This window comes from Chiroxiphia lanceolata, chromosome 3 (assembly GCF_009829145.1).
Source record: "Chiroxiphia lanceolata isolate bChiLan1 chromosome 3, bChiLan1.pri, whole genome shotgun sequence".
Taxonomy (NCBI): domain Eukaryota; kingdom Metazoa; phylum Chordata; class Aves; order Passeriformes; family Pipridae; genus Chiroxiphia; species Chiroxiphia lanceolata.
In genome coordinates this window covers 107,810,005-107,824,617 of record NC_045639.1, presented here as the reverse complement: position 1 = coordinate 107,824,617, position 14,613 = coordinate 107,810,005, and the positions used below count along the sequence as shown (strand labels likewise).

Below are 14,613 nucleotides of genomic sequence, written 5' to 3'. Positions count from 1 at the left end.
CATTTTTGTTTATGTTTTGCAGTAAATCTCTCCACAGAAAGAGAGAGCACCGAGACATGACTGTTTTAAGAAAAACTGACCCTTTCTCTGCCAATTTCTGTTTCCAGAAAATAGGAAAGCAGAGAACACTTGCAAAAGAACAGAAAAGAGGATTTATTATAGCCTGATTTTCTGTTAGCTAGGTAATTACCTTTCCAAAATATTTCTGAAACCTTTCCATATTTCAGTTCTCAATTATCAAGCCAGAGGACACTGGAAAGTGATGATTAGGTGTGAAACACCACTCATGCCCCTGAAGATAACCCTACTGCCAGCCATTTAACATTTACTCTGGTGCCAAAGCTATGAATTATGTGATTTTCAACAGCATTTAGATGCTAATAAATTATCAAACAGTTTCAAATCAAGGGCCTGCCTAGATGTGAGAGTTTCGCTACTGAGGTCATGGGCAGTGATTCCCCTACCTGCAGCAAACCGAGCCATCCCATTCAGGGAAGGGTGGGACAGGCTGGTTGGGGAAGTTACTCTATTTCCGCAGCAGCAGATACCCATGGGCAAGTCAAGGGTGACTGTCCCACACTTGTCTCTTTCTGAAATGGACATCAAATTTATTTCTGAGATTCAATCTTGACATGCACTTTAAGTGTGTCCAGAGTTTTATACTGCCACATGGGATTACCCTATGCAGATACAGTTGTCTAGACAGGTAAAGTCCACTTGCCCTCTTTCTTCATTATTAAAAGCTCCTTAAGTACAACTTGCTCAAATCCTTTCTGAAGCAATACTTAGCCAAAAATGCTACCCACCAGCCAGTAAAAAGATGTCAAGAATTATAATTCTCTGTTAATGTATGTTACATTCACCTCTTTAGTTTACAGGAAATAAATTCTGCACTAGAAATAATGTTTACATGGATTTACAGTTCAAATCAAGAGTGCCAAAAGTAGTTCAGCATCTGGACTTCTATCTGATTGCTAGCACACGTTTCAGAGGCACTAACTGAGTCAACAGAAAGATGTCACATCAAAAGTGGCCCTCTGTGCTAAATACACCAAGTCCTGTCCCATGACTGGAAATTACTTACCACTTTATACTTCTTTCCCTGTATACCTCATTTCTCATTCCTGAAATTTGCTGTGGAAGACACATGGCCTCTATAAGTGATCTACAGTATATGATACCAATACCTCTGGCAGGATTAGAAACGGGCTCAACTGGGCTGAAAGATGGTTATCAGTGGCTAGCAAGAGAAAAGTCCACATACCTGAATGTACATTTTCCGAACAAGTGCTTGCTATGTTCTAAAGCTGTTTTGTTCACTCAACTGTAGTATCAATCAGGGATTTCTGCAGTACAGCAATATGGCATCATGGGAGGTAAAAAAATCTAATAGGAAGGACATAAAGGCAAGACAAAGTCACACATAACATAGCTACGCCTAAAATAGCTATTTACTTTTGCCTTAGGTGTTTCAGGGCATCCTACCTGCTGCCTCAGAAGGCTGTAGGCTTTGGCAGGTCTTACATGCCAAGCTCCTCTGAGTACCTTGGGACTGGCTGGGATGGAGGTAGCTTGCTTTCCTCATAACACCTGTGTGGTGCTGTGCTTTGAATCGGCAGCTGAAACAGTGCTAATAACACAATGGTGTTTTTTCAGTTCATGAACAGAGCGTGAACAGCAGCAAGTCTTCCATTCATGCTTTGCCCCCAGTGAGGAGGCTGGGGTTACATAAGAGGGTGTGAGGGAACCCATCTGAGATAGCTGAGCCCAGCTGCCCAGAGAGAGATCCCACCATATGACACTGTGCTCAGCAATAAATGCTTGGAGAAAGGAGAAGAAATGGAAGGCAGATTTTCATGGTTATTGTATGCTTATTTCATTTGTCTTCCCTCTGTAATATTTCTTTCATCAAAATGGCTGGACATCTGACAGCCAATGGGAAAAACTGAACAAATTCCTCTTTTTGCTTTGCTTGAGTACACAGTTCTTGCTTTCCCTATTAAACTGTCATTATCTTGATCTGTGAGATTTTTGCTCCCCATCCTGCTGAGGGAGAGGGACTGAGTAGGTGGGTGGGCATTTGGCTGTTGGCCTGGGGCAACCCACCATACTTGGACTCCCAAGAGTAGCACTAGATATATATATATTTAGATGTACAACTTGGTCTCCTACCACTCACCCTTAAAGAAGTTTTGTGTCAGAGTAACAGGTGCACAAAACCTGAAAGAAGGTAGAAAGAAATGAAAATGAAACATAGCCACAAAACTTAGCAAATGCTCATTGTCCATTTTGTATTGTTACCCTCAATGTGAAGAATATCACGGAATAGAGACTGACACATCTTCCCTTCCTATACTGCTTGAATCCAACCCTGTCTGTGTCTCTTCCCCTTCCTGATATTGTGTTTGCTTTAAACTCTTGACCATATAACAGGGCTAAAAAGAGAAGCTGCAACCAGTTCTCTGCATTCACTGCCTTGAGAAGTGCTGACCTTTTTCACTACTGAGCTTATTTGGGGATTCCATTATATTGACAGGCCCAAGGAGAATTGCTCACTTATTTCTTTCTTGAAGACACTGAGCCAAATACCATGAAAATGTATATTTGTTCCCTATAGTGGCATTGTCTTTGGTAATCAGGGTTCTCTGTTGGCAACCAAACATCTCACATGCTGTAGGTCTTCTGTGAAGAAATGAAAACAAACTCTTAAGGAAAAATCACTTAAGAAAAAATTTCAACAAAACTGGACCAAATGGTCTAAGGCTCCTCTTTCTCTGTAAATAAAGCGGTGAAGAGAATGAGATGTTTCAGTGAAAGGCTCAACTTCAGCAGAGGTACAGATGAATGAAACCAATGTATGCACGACTAGAAAATGTTGAGTAGGGAATTTTTTCTACAAATATCTTTCTTCTTTTCCTCTGTTCCCCTTTGTACATATATTCCTCAGGAAAAGTGCTGTGATGTTGTGGCAAAGGGATTTTGCAAGTATGAATACTGATCTATCCCTTAACAGAAGGAAATTCTTGAGGTACAATGTAGCTTCTACCATTGTGTTGGAGTGCTCCAGTAAGTTTTGTGCAAAGGAACTGAATTATTCGAGATTTATGCACTCTGACAAAGAATCTTTGTGCCATCCTCTACAAAGTAAAGGCTTTAGAATCCAGTACATGTATTCTCCTTTGTATTACAGATATTTTATATCTGCTAGGCTAGTGTAAAAAGACCTTGAAATAAGTATAATGGGTGTCTTTAGGCCTCTTTACAATATCTCATTGAGATTTTATAGAATATTTTATGAGACAGAGACTACAACTCTGTTAAGCTTTAAGGCAAACATCTTGCCAAGGATTATGCATCTAGAACTGGGTCCAATCTCAAAGGAGAACAGATGAGGTGACATTTTTCAGCTACAGAGTTGGTGACATTTTGCATTTTTCATACAGAGAACATGCAGCACCTGTACTTGGGTTTATTTCTTATACCTCCACACAGCTAAAGTGCTACTTACAGAACAAGTATTTCAAGAACCTAGAAAGTGAAGATGGATGGCATCATCCACACTTTCTGATCTCCATGAAATAGCCATCGCTCTTTCTAATTACCTTGCTCTGAATCAGGTACTGTGGGAGGTATTTGCAGACAATTTCTGAATGACTTTTTATTATCATTTTAAAAGGTGATAAAAGGGTTGGAGTCACTGTAAGTGAAACTGTTAGGAAACGACTTTTCTGTTTTTTCATAGCTGAACAGGATAGTACAGAAGAGGAGGATAATTCAGTGAAAAATGTCAAAGATGAGTAGCAAAGTTGCTAATCTACTAAGTCAAAGGAAAAAATACTGATTTAACCTGAGGAATGATCTGGAACTAGGATTTTTTACCTTTTCTGCACTTTCTGCTATTAAAATAATGCATAATACACACCCAGATTGGAATTCTGCTTGTGGATTCAAGTTGTGAAGAAAATTTTAATTGTTTCAATCATTCAGAAAAAAAAAATCTTTAAATGAAACCCTGTATCAGGTTTGGGGTTGAACTCTGGGTTTCAGTCCAGAGGCTGAAAATAACAATTTTATCTATCAAGGTAGGGTTTTAGAAAGCACAGCATATCAACAATATGATAATTGTTGATTAGAAACCAACACCATGAAAAATTTCACTGGAAATTTCACTGGAAAAAGCACTGCCTGTGGATGCCCCATCCCTGGAACTGTAGTTCACCATCCCTTCCAAACCAAACCATTCTCTGATTCTATGGCAATATGCTCTAGCTTTGGATTCAGCCCTGCTTTGGGCAGGTGACGGGACGGAACGACCCCCAATCTAAATTATTCTGTGCATAATTGGTAAAACAAAATGTCTAAGCTGCTGGTATTGATTTATTGTAATTGGGAAGAAATTTATGAACTTTGTTTGCTCTTGGGAAGAAACTAATGATTTTTGCTTGCTCTTTGGCTTGCAAAATCCTAATCAAACTTGCTACTCAGGAGTATTGCATTCTCTCATGTGCTAACAGTATGTTCACAGTCAGTGGGAGCACCTCATGTATTGTAGCTTGTCAAGGAGCAGTGACATGATGATTTATCTGAGCCTTCCTGTGCTTCTTCCTGGACTTTGACTACCTCGATTATTGGGCTCCTTTATTATTCATCTAAAGAAAATGAGAAAGAGTGACTGAGTAATCACTGAAAGGTGATAAATTCCCAGAGCAATTCTTCAGAAGGTCTAATGAAGCCCAAGCACCAGTCAGATCAGCAATTTGGCACACGGGTGGCTCCAGGGTGCAGCTCAGCCCCCCTTGAAAACTCTGGAAAGACTCTGGAAACTAGATGATGCCCTAAATGAACAAAGGCTGTTGTTCAACAGACTGAGTGACATTGAGTATTCCCAAAAGTGTTTTTTTTAATATTATTATTAGATTAGAATCAGTTCTTAAATCACTAAATTGTGTGGAAATTTCCCATTCCAGAAGTAAGCAAACATTCAAGAGTATATATATTTTACTTAGCAGCTACCACAGAAAAATATACAAAGCGGGAACCTGTTAAATGCAAAACCTAACTGGATATAAAAATGTATTCCCCTGACAGGTCTGTTTCTCTAATAAAATTTCATTAAAGAGGGCACCATTGTTTTATGGAATATTCTGTGGATTAATATATAAAATTTGCAGCCGTTTAATGTATCTCAAAAAGTTCAGTTTTGCATTGTACTTTAATTTTTTGTCAGCATAAGTTTCTCTTGAATAATCCTCTGTAAAAAGGCTTCATTTTGCTTCAGTTTTTGTAAAATACTTTTTTTGATCAGGTTTATTACCTCTGAGTTCATTTATATTTATCAAATCCAAATAGGTGACACAAAGTCATAGTTTATTAATTAAGAATTGAACAGATTCTTGGGACTTGATTTTTATAAATCAAAAGTTTAGGACAACACTGGTAGGGTCCAAAGGGGGGTCCAAAAAGGTCCAAAAGGGTGAAACCTGAGAGGTATTTGTTGCATTTTCTGAAATATCTTTGTTGTTTCATTACTTTTGCCTGGTGCACTTGTGATGATGACAGAAAAACTGGAGCAGACCATGACACAATGAAAAGAAAACAAAAAGAATAAGACTCAGAAAAACCAAGGTGTTTTAACTTCGTGTTTTAACTTCATATTTTCTGCAGTCACCCAACCCAAAACCTGAACACAAGGAGGACCTGGAGCTCTGAACACGCATGTTATAATGGTATCTGCAGAAAGGCCAAAAAAAGTAGGTGAGTGAGAAATGTTTCCTGGTTTGGTCTGAGAGATGATGCTCCTCTGCCAGACTGGAAGGGTCTGAATCAGCCAGGCCCTTTTTATGTTAAATATAATTTACTATATGTAGGGACTTATATATATATTATATGTATACGAAAATTAATGAATGTGGAAATCATCATCATCATGGCTGAGCTTCGCGAATGAAGATTTGGAAAGGCTTTATCCACATTTGTTACAGGCACGTTGGTGACTTATGAGGCCAATACGTGACAGACATATCCGATTGCAAAAGGCACAACAGAAAGACTCCTTAGATGGTGTATTCCACAAGACACGGTTCTTCCTGCGTTGCCTTTTCTCCTTGAGAGTGATCCTGCATGAGTTCTCAAAGGAGACAGCTGCGTTATAGATGCTGTGTCTCCAGGCCTCCCGATTGGAGGCCAGAGTAGACCAATTATGGTGATCAATATGGCCAAGGCTGAGATGCTGTTTCAGGGAGTCCTTGAATCTTTTCTTCGGGGCTCCTCTCATGCGGCAGCCAGTGGCAAGTTCACCATAGAGTAAGATCTTAGGGAGGCGGTGGTCCTTCATCCTTGAGACGTGCCCTGCCCATCGCAGCTGTGTTCTCATCAGTATGGCCTCTATACTTGTGACTGCTGCTTGCTCAAGAACAGATGTATTGGTCATATAATCTGACCAGTGGATGTTTAAGATTGTACGGAGGCAGCGCTGATGGAAGCGTTCTAGGAGACGCAGGTGGTACCGGTAGATGACCCATGATTCGGAACCATATAGGAGAGTAGACAACACTATGGCTCTGTAAACACTGATCTTGGTGCTTTTCTTTAAATGTTTATTACGCCATACTCTTTTGTGGAGTTTTCCGAAAGCACTGTATGCCTTTGCCAACCTGTTGTCAGGACGGTATCTACATTCGATATCGTACTGATGGAAGCCTGTTCAATCTAAGGCGTCTGAAGGCCCACACCAAGACCCTAAACCATCTTGTCTGGGAGCTGCTCTATGCTGATGATGCCGCCCTTGTTGCCCACACAGAAGCAGCTCTGCAACGTTTAACATCCTGCTTTGCAGATGCTGCTGAGCTCTTTGGGCTGGAAGTCAGCTTAAAGAAGACAGAAGTTCTCCATCAACCTGCACCTCAGGAAGTCTTCCATCATCCCCATATCACCATTGGCGAATCAGAGCTCAAATCAGTCCAGCAGTTTAATTAACTAGGTAGCCTCATCTCCTCGGATGGTAAGATTGACGGGGAGATGTGGAAATATATGTCTACCATATAGATTTATGTGTGTATTAGGCACATATGCAAATGCATAGTTGCAGGAATTGGGACTGAGTAGAATAGTTCTGGAAGCCAGGAACTGGTTTCCAGACTTCATTGTTATCCTGGTTGATTCATCATTTAAAATAAGTTTAAACAGACAACAGAAAATCTAAGTGCTGCAATTGTCTCTATGCACACTGTCAGCTTGTAATTTAGCAAAAGAGTGTGCAGGACTGTATATGACTGGCACATCTCAGGGACAATGGAGGGGACACAAAATTATATGTCCACTTTAGAAAAGCTCAATTTCACCTGAGAAATAAAGACTTGTAGTGCAAATGTTATTCCACCCTAAAAAATCTTTGCCAACATTTAGAATAAAAGTGAGACAAATATTTCACATGGTCAGAACAATTTATGTTTGAAACAGCTTTTCTAGGATAGACCCTCCATCCTTTGATTCAAGACTGAAGGTCTTCTCAGATTATGCCTGAGCTCACATGTGGGTGACACAACTGATTCAGGCCTGACTTCAGTAATTTTTAATAGTGTTCTTTGTAACATACTATACAATGTGGTCACAGTAGTCTCTTCAGGTCTTGAAGGAGCGAACCAGAAGGATATATGCAATATCTTTCAGGATACTTAGACAGAAGGCCTCTGTGGCAGACCTGTTCACTCACAAGGGGAAAGAGTTTATAACATCATCAGAAAAAAAAAGGGACTGATTCACGCAATGTAATGTTTCAAAACTCTTATGTTTGCACAGTACTGAGCAAAGTTGCCAAATTTAAAATTTAAGTTGTTTATTAACTAACCTGGTAATATTTCAGACAGTATACCTGTCCTCTTGTTTCTCTTTTTTTGTTCTGGGAGTTTGAGATCACTGTTTGCTTCGTTTGACCTTTAGCCTGTCTAGGTTCCAGTTAACTCTGATGGAGAAATGCTAATGTGCTCCAGCTTAGCCTGACTCACCCAGAGATTTGGGGAATTTTCACAGAAGTGGTTTGTTTCCCATACAAACGGAAAAGGCTGATTGTGGAAGGGGAAAGTGAAACCGCCGCACAGCTTCCACACGGTGCTGTCAAATAAATTATCGTTCCTGTCCCAGGAGGGGAATTTGGTGTGCAGACCTGTGAGCGCAACTGGTGCCCATCAACGCAAACAGAGGGATGCGGGGGAGCTGTGACTTGCCTGCTGCGGGCCTTAACCAAATATTCTCCTCATTTTCCTACCACTTCTCCACCGGTGCCCTAGTATTCTTAACAGTTGTGATGTTCTCAGCCTCTGCTTGCCTTGTAGTGTTAAATGGCTCAATGACATTCTACATTAATAGGTACCTTTGTGAAGAATGCAGGGTGTAATTTTTGCTCTGCAAGGAATATTATACGTGTAGGCTGGCATGCACACAGGCATATGAGTGTCTCAAAACACTCTTCCACACTCCCCTTCCTACATGAGAGGGCAATAAGCCAGTATAAGCATATGTCTGCTGTATATATGGCTTTAATGAGAAGAGGAGACAGTGTAGATCAGCCATGTTATAGCTGGTGAGGATGTCAATTCTTCCAACCAGGGCAGCATTCCAAACCTGAGACTTGTGCGTTGTAGTAGCAAAATGTCAAAGCCCCTCTCACAACATGTCACAGAGCACGATGCTACTTTTGCCCTCTACTTGATCATTAAACACACAATAAATGGCACAAATGCTTCCATCAGTCCTATAAATACTCTGCATACCTGTTTTAATCTCACATATCATTGCAGTGGCAGCAATTTGCATGCATTGTAATCTCATGCTGATTTAGTTCTAATGTTAGTCACTGATTCACTAATTTATTTAGTAGAAACAGACTTCAGATCCATGACGAGCTCTGCCAAATTTCAGAAGCCCTAAAAATCAAACAGTGAAAGAGTGAATTTTATCTTACACACAGAATAGGTTATGAAAATTTTCAGGCCCAGAACCTCAGTAATGCAGTCAGTTCCCTCGTGTGACTCTACTCCCTGATTTCCTCATATCATCTAATCTAAACCTCCCCTTTGTTAGTTTAAAGCCATTCCCCTTTGTCCTATCACTAAGGCCCTTGTCAAAGGTCCCTATTCAGCTCTCTTGTAGCCCTTTCAGGTACTGGAAGGTGCTGTAAGTTCACCCCTGAGCCTTCTCTTCTCCAGGCTGAACAGCCCCAAATCTCACAACCTATCTTCATAGGAGAGACACTTTGTCTTCACCCCATGTTTGTCATATCTAGAGGGGATTGCTACCTCCTCTGTCCCAGGTTTACACAAAACTTGAAGGACATTCAGTTCATAACTTCCCTTTCACTTAACTGTTGAAATTCAGAATGAAATAATATCAATGACACTTTGGAATGCAAAGTAAGTCCCTAATGTCAAATAATAAACTGGGCTCCTTGTAGATCAGTGGAGAGAAAGAGACTCTAATACCTAACTGAAAAAAGCCTGAGTAAAGGCATGAATGCTCCTGTAGAACTTCCTAAACATCTATGTAAAATCCAGACCTTATTGTAGAGGCTAAACTTATATTAACTTCAGCAGTGCCAAGACTTAACCCTCAGTTTTAAATTCCAGTAGGGTGGAAAGCCAACTTTAGAGAAAGTGATGGGACTAGGAAAAAGGAGAAACTTCAGGGGTGCAATAACAATTAAAATGAATAATAAATTTCAGCTGAGGTAGAACTGGGAAAAAATGTCAATGCTGACAGTGCTGTTTCAGCTGGGATTAGACTCTACTTATTTTATGAAGAATATTTTAGCAGAAAATAAGCAATTTATCAGTGTCTCTTCTGGAACTGTTTTCATGTTTGTCTAGAGACAAAGTCTGTGCTTCCTTTTCTTACATACTTTTTTAAATTACTTGCTTCTTTTTTGTCTTCTACTCACTAACATTTTTCCAAGTTGCTCAGCTTGGTTCTCCACTCTCTCCATAGTATGAAAGCTCTATTGTTCCCTGTGAATGCTCCATCACTTACCCCTCCTAGCTCCACACTTTGGCACAAATGGCCTCTTTTGAGCTTCTGTGTGAAGACCACCTGCAGTAGACCTTGAAATGACTAACGTGGAGGTAGGCTGAGATCAGCTTAAACTCAAGTTTCAAATGTACTCTACAACTCTTGCTGTTTCCTACTCCCCAAAACTACTTCATTTCCTACACTGACTGCTAAAGCAATAGTCCTTAAAGAGGGAGCGATGATTTACAGTGACTCTTCTTAATACATGAACATTAATTTTATTTATTGTACCAAGTACCAAATTTACTAGAGACATAGTCCATGATTGGCATTTTGAAGGAAATATGGTATATTACTCAAATCTATGGATATAGCTGTAGAGATTTATAGAACATTGCCTTCAGTAGTTAGAACATAGTATATGACTAGTGCTGAGGTCATGTCCAATGTTCATTTTGCTCATTTACTTTTGAAGGTGGAGTTGAAATAGTTGCCAATTCACAATATGAAAGGGATTTTTTGATAATAATATATTGAAAAATAGATATGTAAAGGTAGACTAAATGATGAATTTAATTTAATAGCAAACAGAAATTATTTGTGACTTTTAACTCCTTGAAAATTGCGTTTTAAAAATACCTACTGATCATCTGATCCTATGAAGAGTCAGTATTAGTCAAAGGATACATCACTTGTCTAAGTCCCTTGCCTGGTAGAGAGTGGCAAAAGGGACAACAACTCACAGTAGCTAAGTAGGTGGCTGATGATATTTACAGGGTCAGTAAGGGTAGCTCAGTTCTCCAGCTATTCTCTTAATCAGGTAAGAGATACATCGAAATCAACTAAATTGCTCAGGATTAACAATAAGGTAATTTAGTGCACAATCAGCCCCAACAGAAAAATTCCTTGTAGTTCATTGTGCAGCTAAGTAGATAAGAAAAATCTGCAGTTTCCAAATATCCCAGACTCCTAACAGCCAGACACAGGCACAAAGGCACGTGCTGGGGAAATGAAATTAGCAAGTGGTGTCATTTGTTTTAGCATATGATCACATCTGACATGCATGAGCTTGTGTCTCATGCGTTTTCTTCTTGGTGCTGGAAAAAGAAAAATGTGAAGCCAGTTAGGAATGTCTCTGAATGGGATGCTTTCCTTTTTCCCCATTCTCTCTTTTCCTTTTCTTTCAGTAAAAACACCGGAGATGTTTAAAACCCCTAAATCATACAAGGCATATTTTTAATATCTTGTACGAGGGATAACCTTTTTAATAGTACTGGAAATCCCCATATAGCATATATAGGTGTATCCAGATGGATTGTTTCCATATGAAGGCATTTTCTTTTGCCATTTTTCATTCTATTGTATGTAGCTGTAACTTATGCTTTTTATAATGAAGGGCTACTCTTAATAACCTTGTATTTATTTTATTTTATTTTTTCTAGAAAGAGCAGATGTGATGAAGTGAATGAGAGCTATTGGTTTAATAAAGCACAGTCATCTTCTCTCAGATGTTACAATAAACCAGATTAGATAGACTTTTAATGATAAAGCTCCAATGTTACCTCTGTAGTTGATAAATGGTCTGAAATTTCATTTTCTCTGTTCTGTGTACCTTGCATACATGCCTGTGTTTAACTGTTTAGAATCTATCATTGTAACAACATGAAAGCAAAGAAACCCAAGATCTCAAAATAGCTCATTATACAAATGATGATTCCTACCTGATAGGGAGAAGTGAAAGGTGACAAATCCTTCCCTCTCAATTAAATTCCCTTCATGAGAGCCTTTAGTATGTTTCTGACCATCTTGTCAGTCAAGCAATAGCAGAAAATTCAGTGTCATTATGGAAAAAAAGACATTAAAATATTTTTAGTGGTGGAGAGAGGGGATATGCGGATATACTTCAAAGAAAGGGTCTTGTTTTCCTTTTATTCCCTCAGTATTTCCATGAAACCTAAGGCAATGACATCACAACAAAACAAGGTTGCCAAGATATACTATACAAAAACATGTTTTCACATGGTTACATTTTCTGCAAATTATAGTTCTTGGAATATAAATCAGAATAATTGTTTAAATCAGAGTGACTGTTGAAACAGATTTACAGAGATCAAATCAAAAATGTAATAATTCTTGTGGTTTCACTAATGCTCAGAGCACCAAATACTTCTGAAAATTTTGGTTGTCATTTATATATAGTGTTTACATTAACATGCTGCTTGAACAGAGAAAATATATATTTTAAGATGAAAATGTGAATCCAGGGTTACAAGAATGTTTCTGAAACAGCTAAGTCATCTTGTTTCAAGTAAAACCAGATGTTTGCTTAAAGTGAAAGGCAATCATTTCTTTTAATTATGTTCATTGGTTAGGCCACCAGGAATATCCATATGTGCACACAATGATCCGATTAAAATCAAAGACCTTACAATGGAGAAAGCAATCAACAACTGAAAGACCACCAAATGACATGTGAGGCACTGACCTGGTTTCCACTACCTCTGTTCACTCATTTTCACTCAGCAAGTTGAGCAGAAGAGACTGCTGGAGTCTGCTGAGGTCCCCTGGGAGTGTCACGTCCCTGGGACCTGGAGGTATCTTTGGGAGCAATGGCCTCCTAAACGGTTGCTCCAAATTGATGAACCTGGTCTAGACACATTTCTCAACACAGCACAGGGTCAATACCTGCAAAAACATTCTGTATGCAGTAAGGAAACAGCTGCAATGCTCTTCTTTGGTTGTTTCAGTATGTGTGGCCTTGTGGTGAGTCTAGTGGAACAGAGAAAAATGTGGAAACTCATAAAGTGTTTTGCATGAATACTTCACCAGAAGAGAAGGGGATGGCCAAATGGACCAAACAAGTAGATTTTCATGTCCTCCTGAAATCCTGTAGATGCCACATGACTGTGCTTGTCAGAGACTGTAAGCCCAAAACATTGCCATGAAGTTTCTTAAACAACCCATAACTGTAACAGCTCTTCATGTCCCAGACATTTCAAATGCACTTATCACCGGAATTTTTATCGGTGACTGATGACTTTGAAACTATACAACATTTTTTGTAGTTTGAAATTTCTATGCAAAACTTTGTTGGTCATGTATATAAGGATCTATTCTTAGGCCTCCTGTGAAGAAATACCAAAAGCTCTGGCCCGTGGCAGGAGATGTACCTTCCAACTATTTACAGAGCAAAAAATGATCTTCTGGAAACTGGCACCTACCCCCAGTAGGGGGTACCTCCTCAGCTCCTCTATGATCCTATCAGCACACAAGGACAGCTCTATAACCACCTATTTCAATGACAATTATGTTTATGAAAAAGAAATTAGAAAAAAAAAAAAGAAGGGAAGAAAACTGCTCAGTAAAAGATATTCTCTGGCCACGTGCATTTGTCAGAAATTCTGGCATTAATCAGGTGATTAAAAGTATTTACAAAAAAAAAGGATAAAACATGGCTCCAGTGAAGCTACTAGGATTTTTAACCCTAATTTCAATGAGCCAAAGAAACACCCTTTTCTATTTTCCCCTATTACTTCTGTCATGGTGGGGTATTTTATTGCACACATTCAGGTTCTGTTGTGAAGGTGTTCTCCTCTGTTTGTGCACGATCTTGGCTCAACTGCTTTATTGTTTTGCTTTTGTTTCTAGTCCATCAATACCTCTCACCAAAGAGATTGTTTTACTTCCATCCTCACTGCTCTGCACAGCAACCTTTCTCTCATCCAAGCCTTACACTTAGGTTAAGTTCAGCCTCTACAGTGTTTTTCGATAACGATGGATATGTATACATAACAACTGTATCCATGGCAACTTCATTTTGGTGTGTGAGTCCTGTACAGTCTTTTAAATGTTCTCCTTTCACATGGCTTCACTTAACTGTCAGTGTGCTAACAGGGCCCTCTGTGCATTGCCTCCAGTTCCTTAAAGCTCCTCTCATTGTTTTGACTAATAAGCATTTACATTAAAAGTTTGGACCAGGACATTTAGAGGGAAAAAATCCTGCAGACCCTGCAAATTTAGTAGCAGGCACTTGATTTTTGTTGATTAGCTTGTAGATAATGTTGCCAGAAATATCTTCTTCAAGGCATACTCCTGTCTTGAAATACATCTTCACCAGCTTTCAACACAAGACAGGAACCAAAATGAGTTAGCATTGGAACAGATGACCTCCAAGAACTTCTGGCACTGCTCTGTGGAAAGTAGATGGCATTAATACTGATATAGAAGAGTAGCAGGTAGGCTAATTTGTAACCCAGCAGGATCCCAAAATATGTCCAAAATATTATTTATTACTAGAAGTTATAAAATAGAGTTAAGGCAGATTTTATTGTTTACTTATCCAAGCCATAAAATATACAAGTACAGGAAATATAAACAACAGCAAAACAATCTGTGCAAAGGTAAGCTTTCAGCTAGCTTAATCATCTCTAAATTCTAATTATTATCTCATGATGAATGGCTGCTGGAGTACACAAAGGACGATACCAAATCCAGTTCCCTGTTCCACACAGACCACCCCTAAGGAGGACACTTCCATCCAACTGTATTATCACATATTCTGCCTTGACAGAAAATTTAATTTTCTCATCACCATTTGGTGAGTCTTCTTCTGGA

The 14,613-nt window shown here is 39.2% G+C and overlaps 1 long non-coding RNA gene across 1 annotated transcript; it reads right to left on the bottom strand.

Annotated features, from left to right (window-relative positions):
* Nucleotides 1–8,663: 8,663 nt before the first annotated feature.
* Nucleotides 8,664–14,069, bottom strand: LOC116784528. Its single transcript, XR_004356111.1, has 3 exons — nt 12,485–14,069; nt 11,721–11,804; nt 8,664–8,921 (listed from the first exon to the last, which is right to left on the bottom strand). It is a non-coding gene; the product is annotated as an uncharacterized LOC116784528 (long non-coding RNA).
* Between the last annotated feature and the right edge of the window lie 544 nt (nt 14,070–14,613).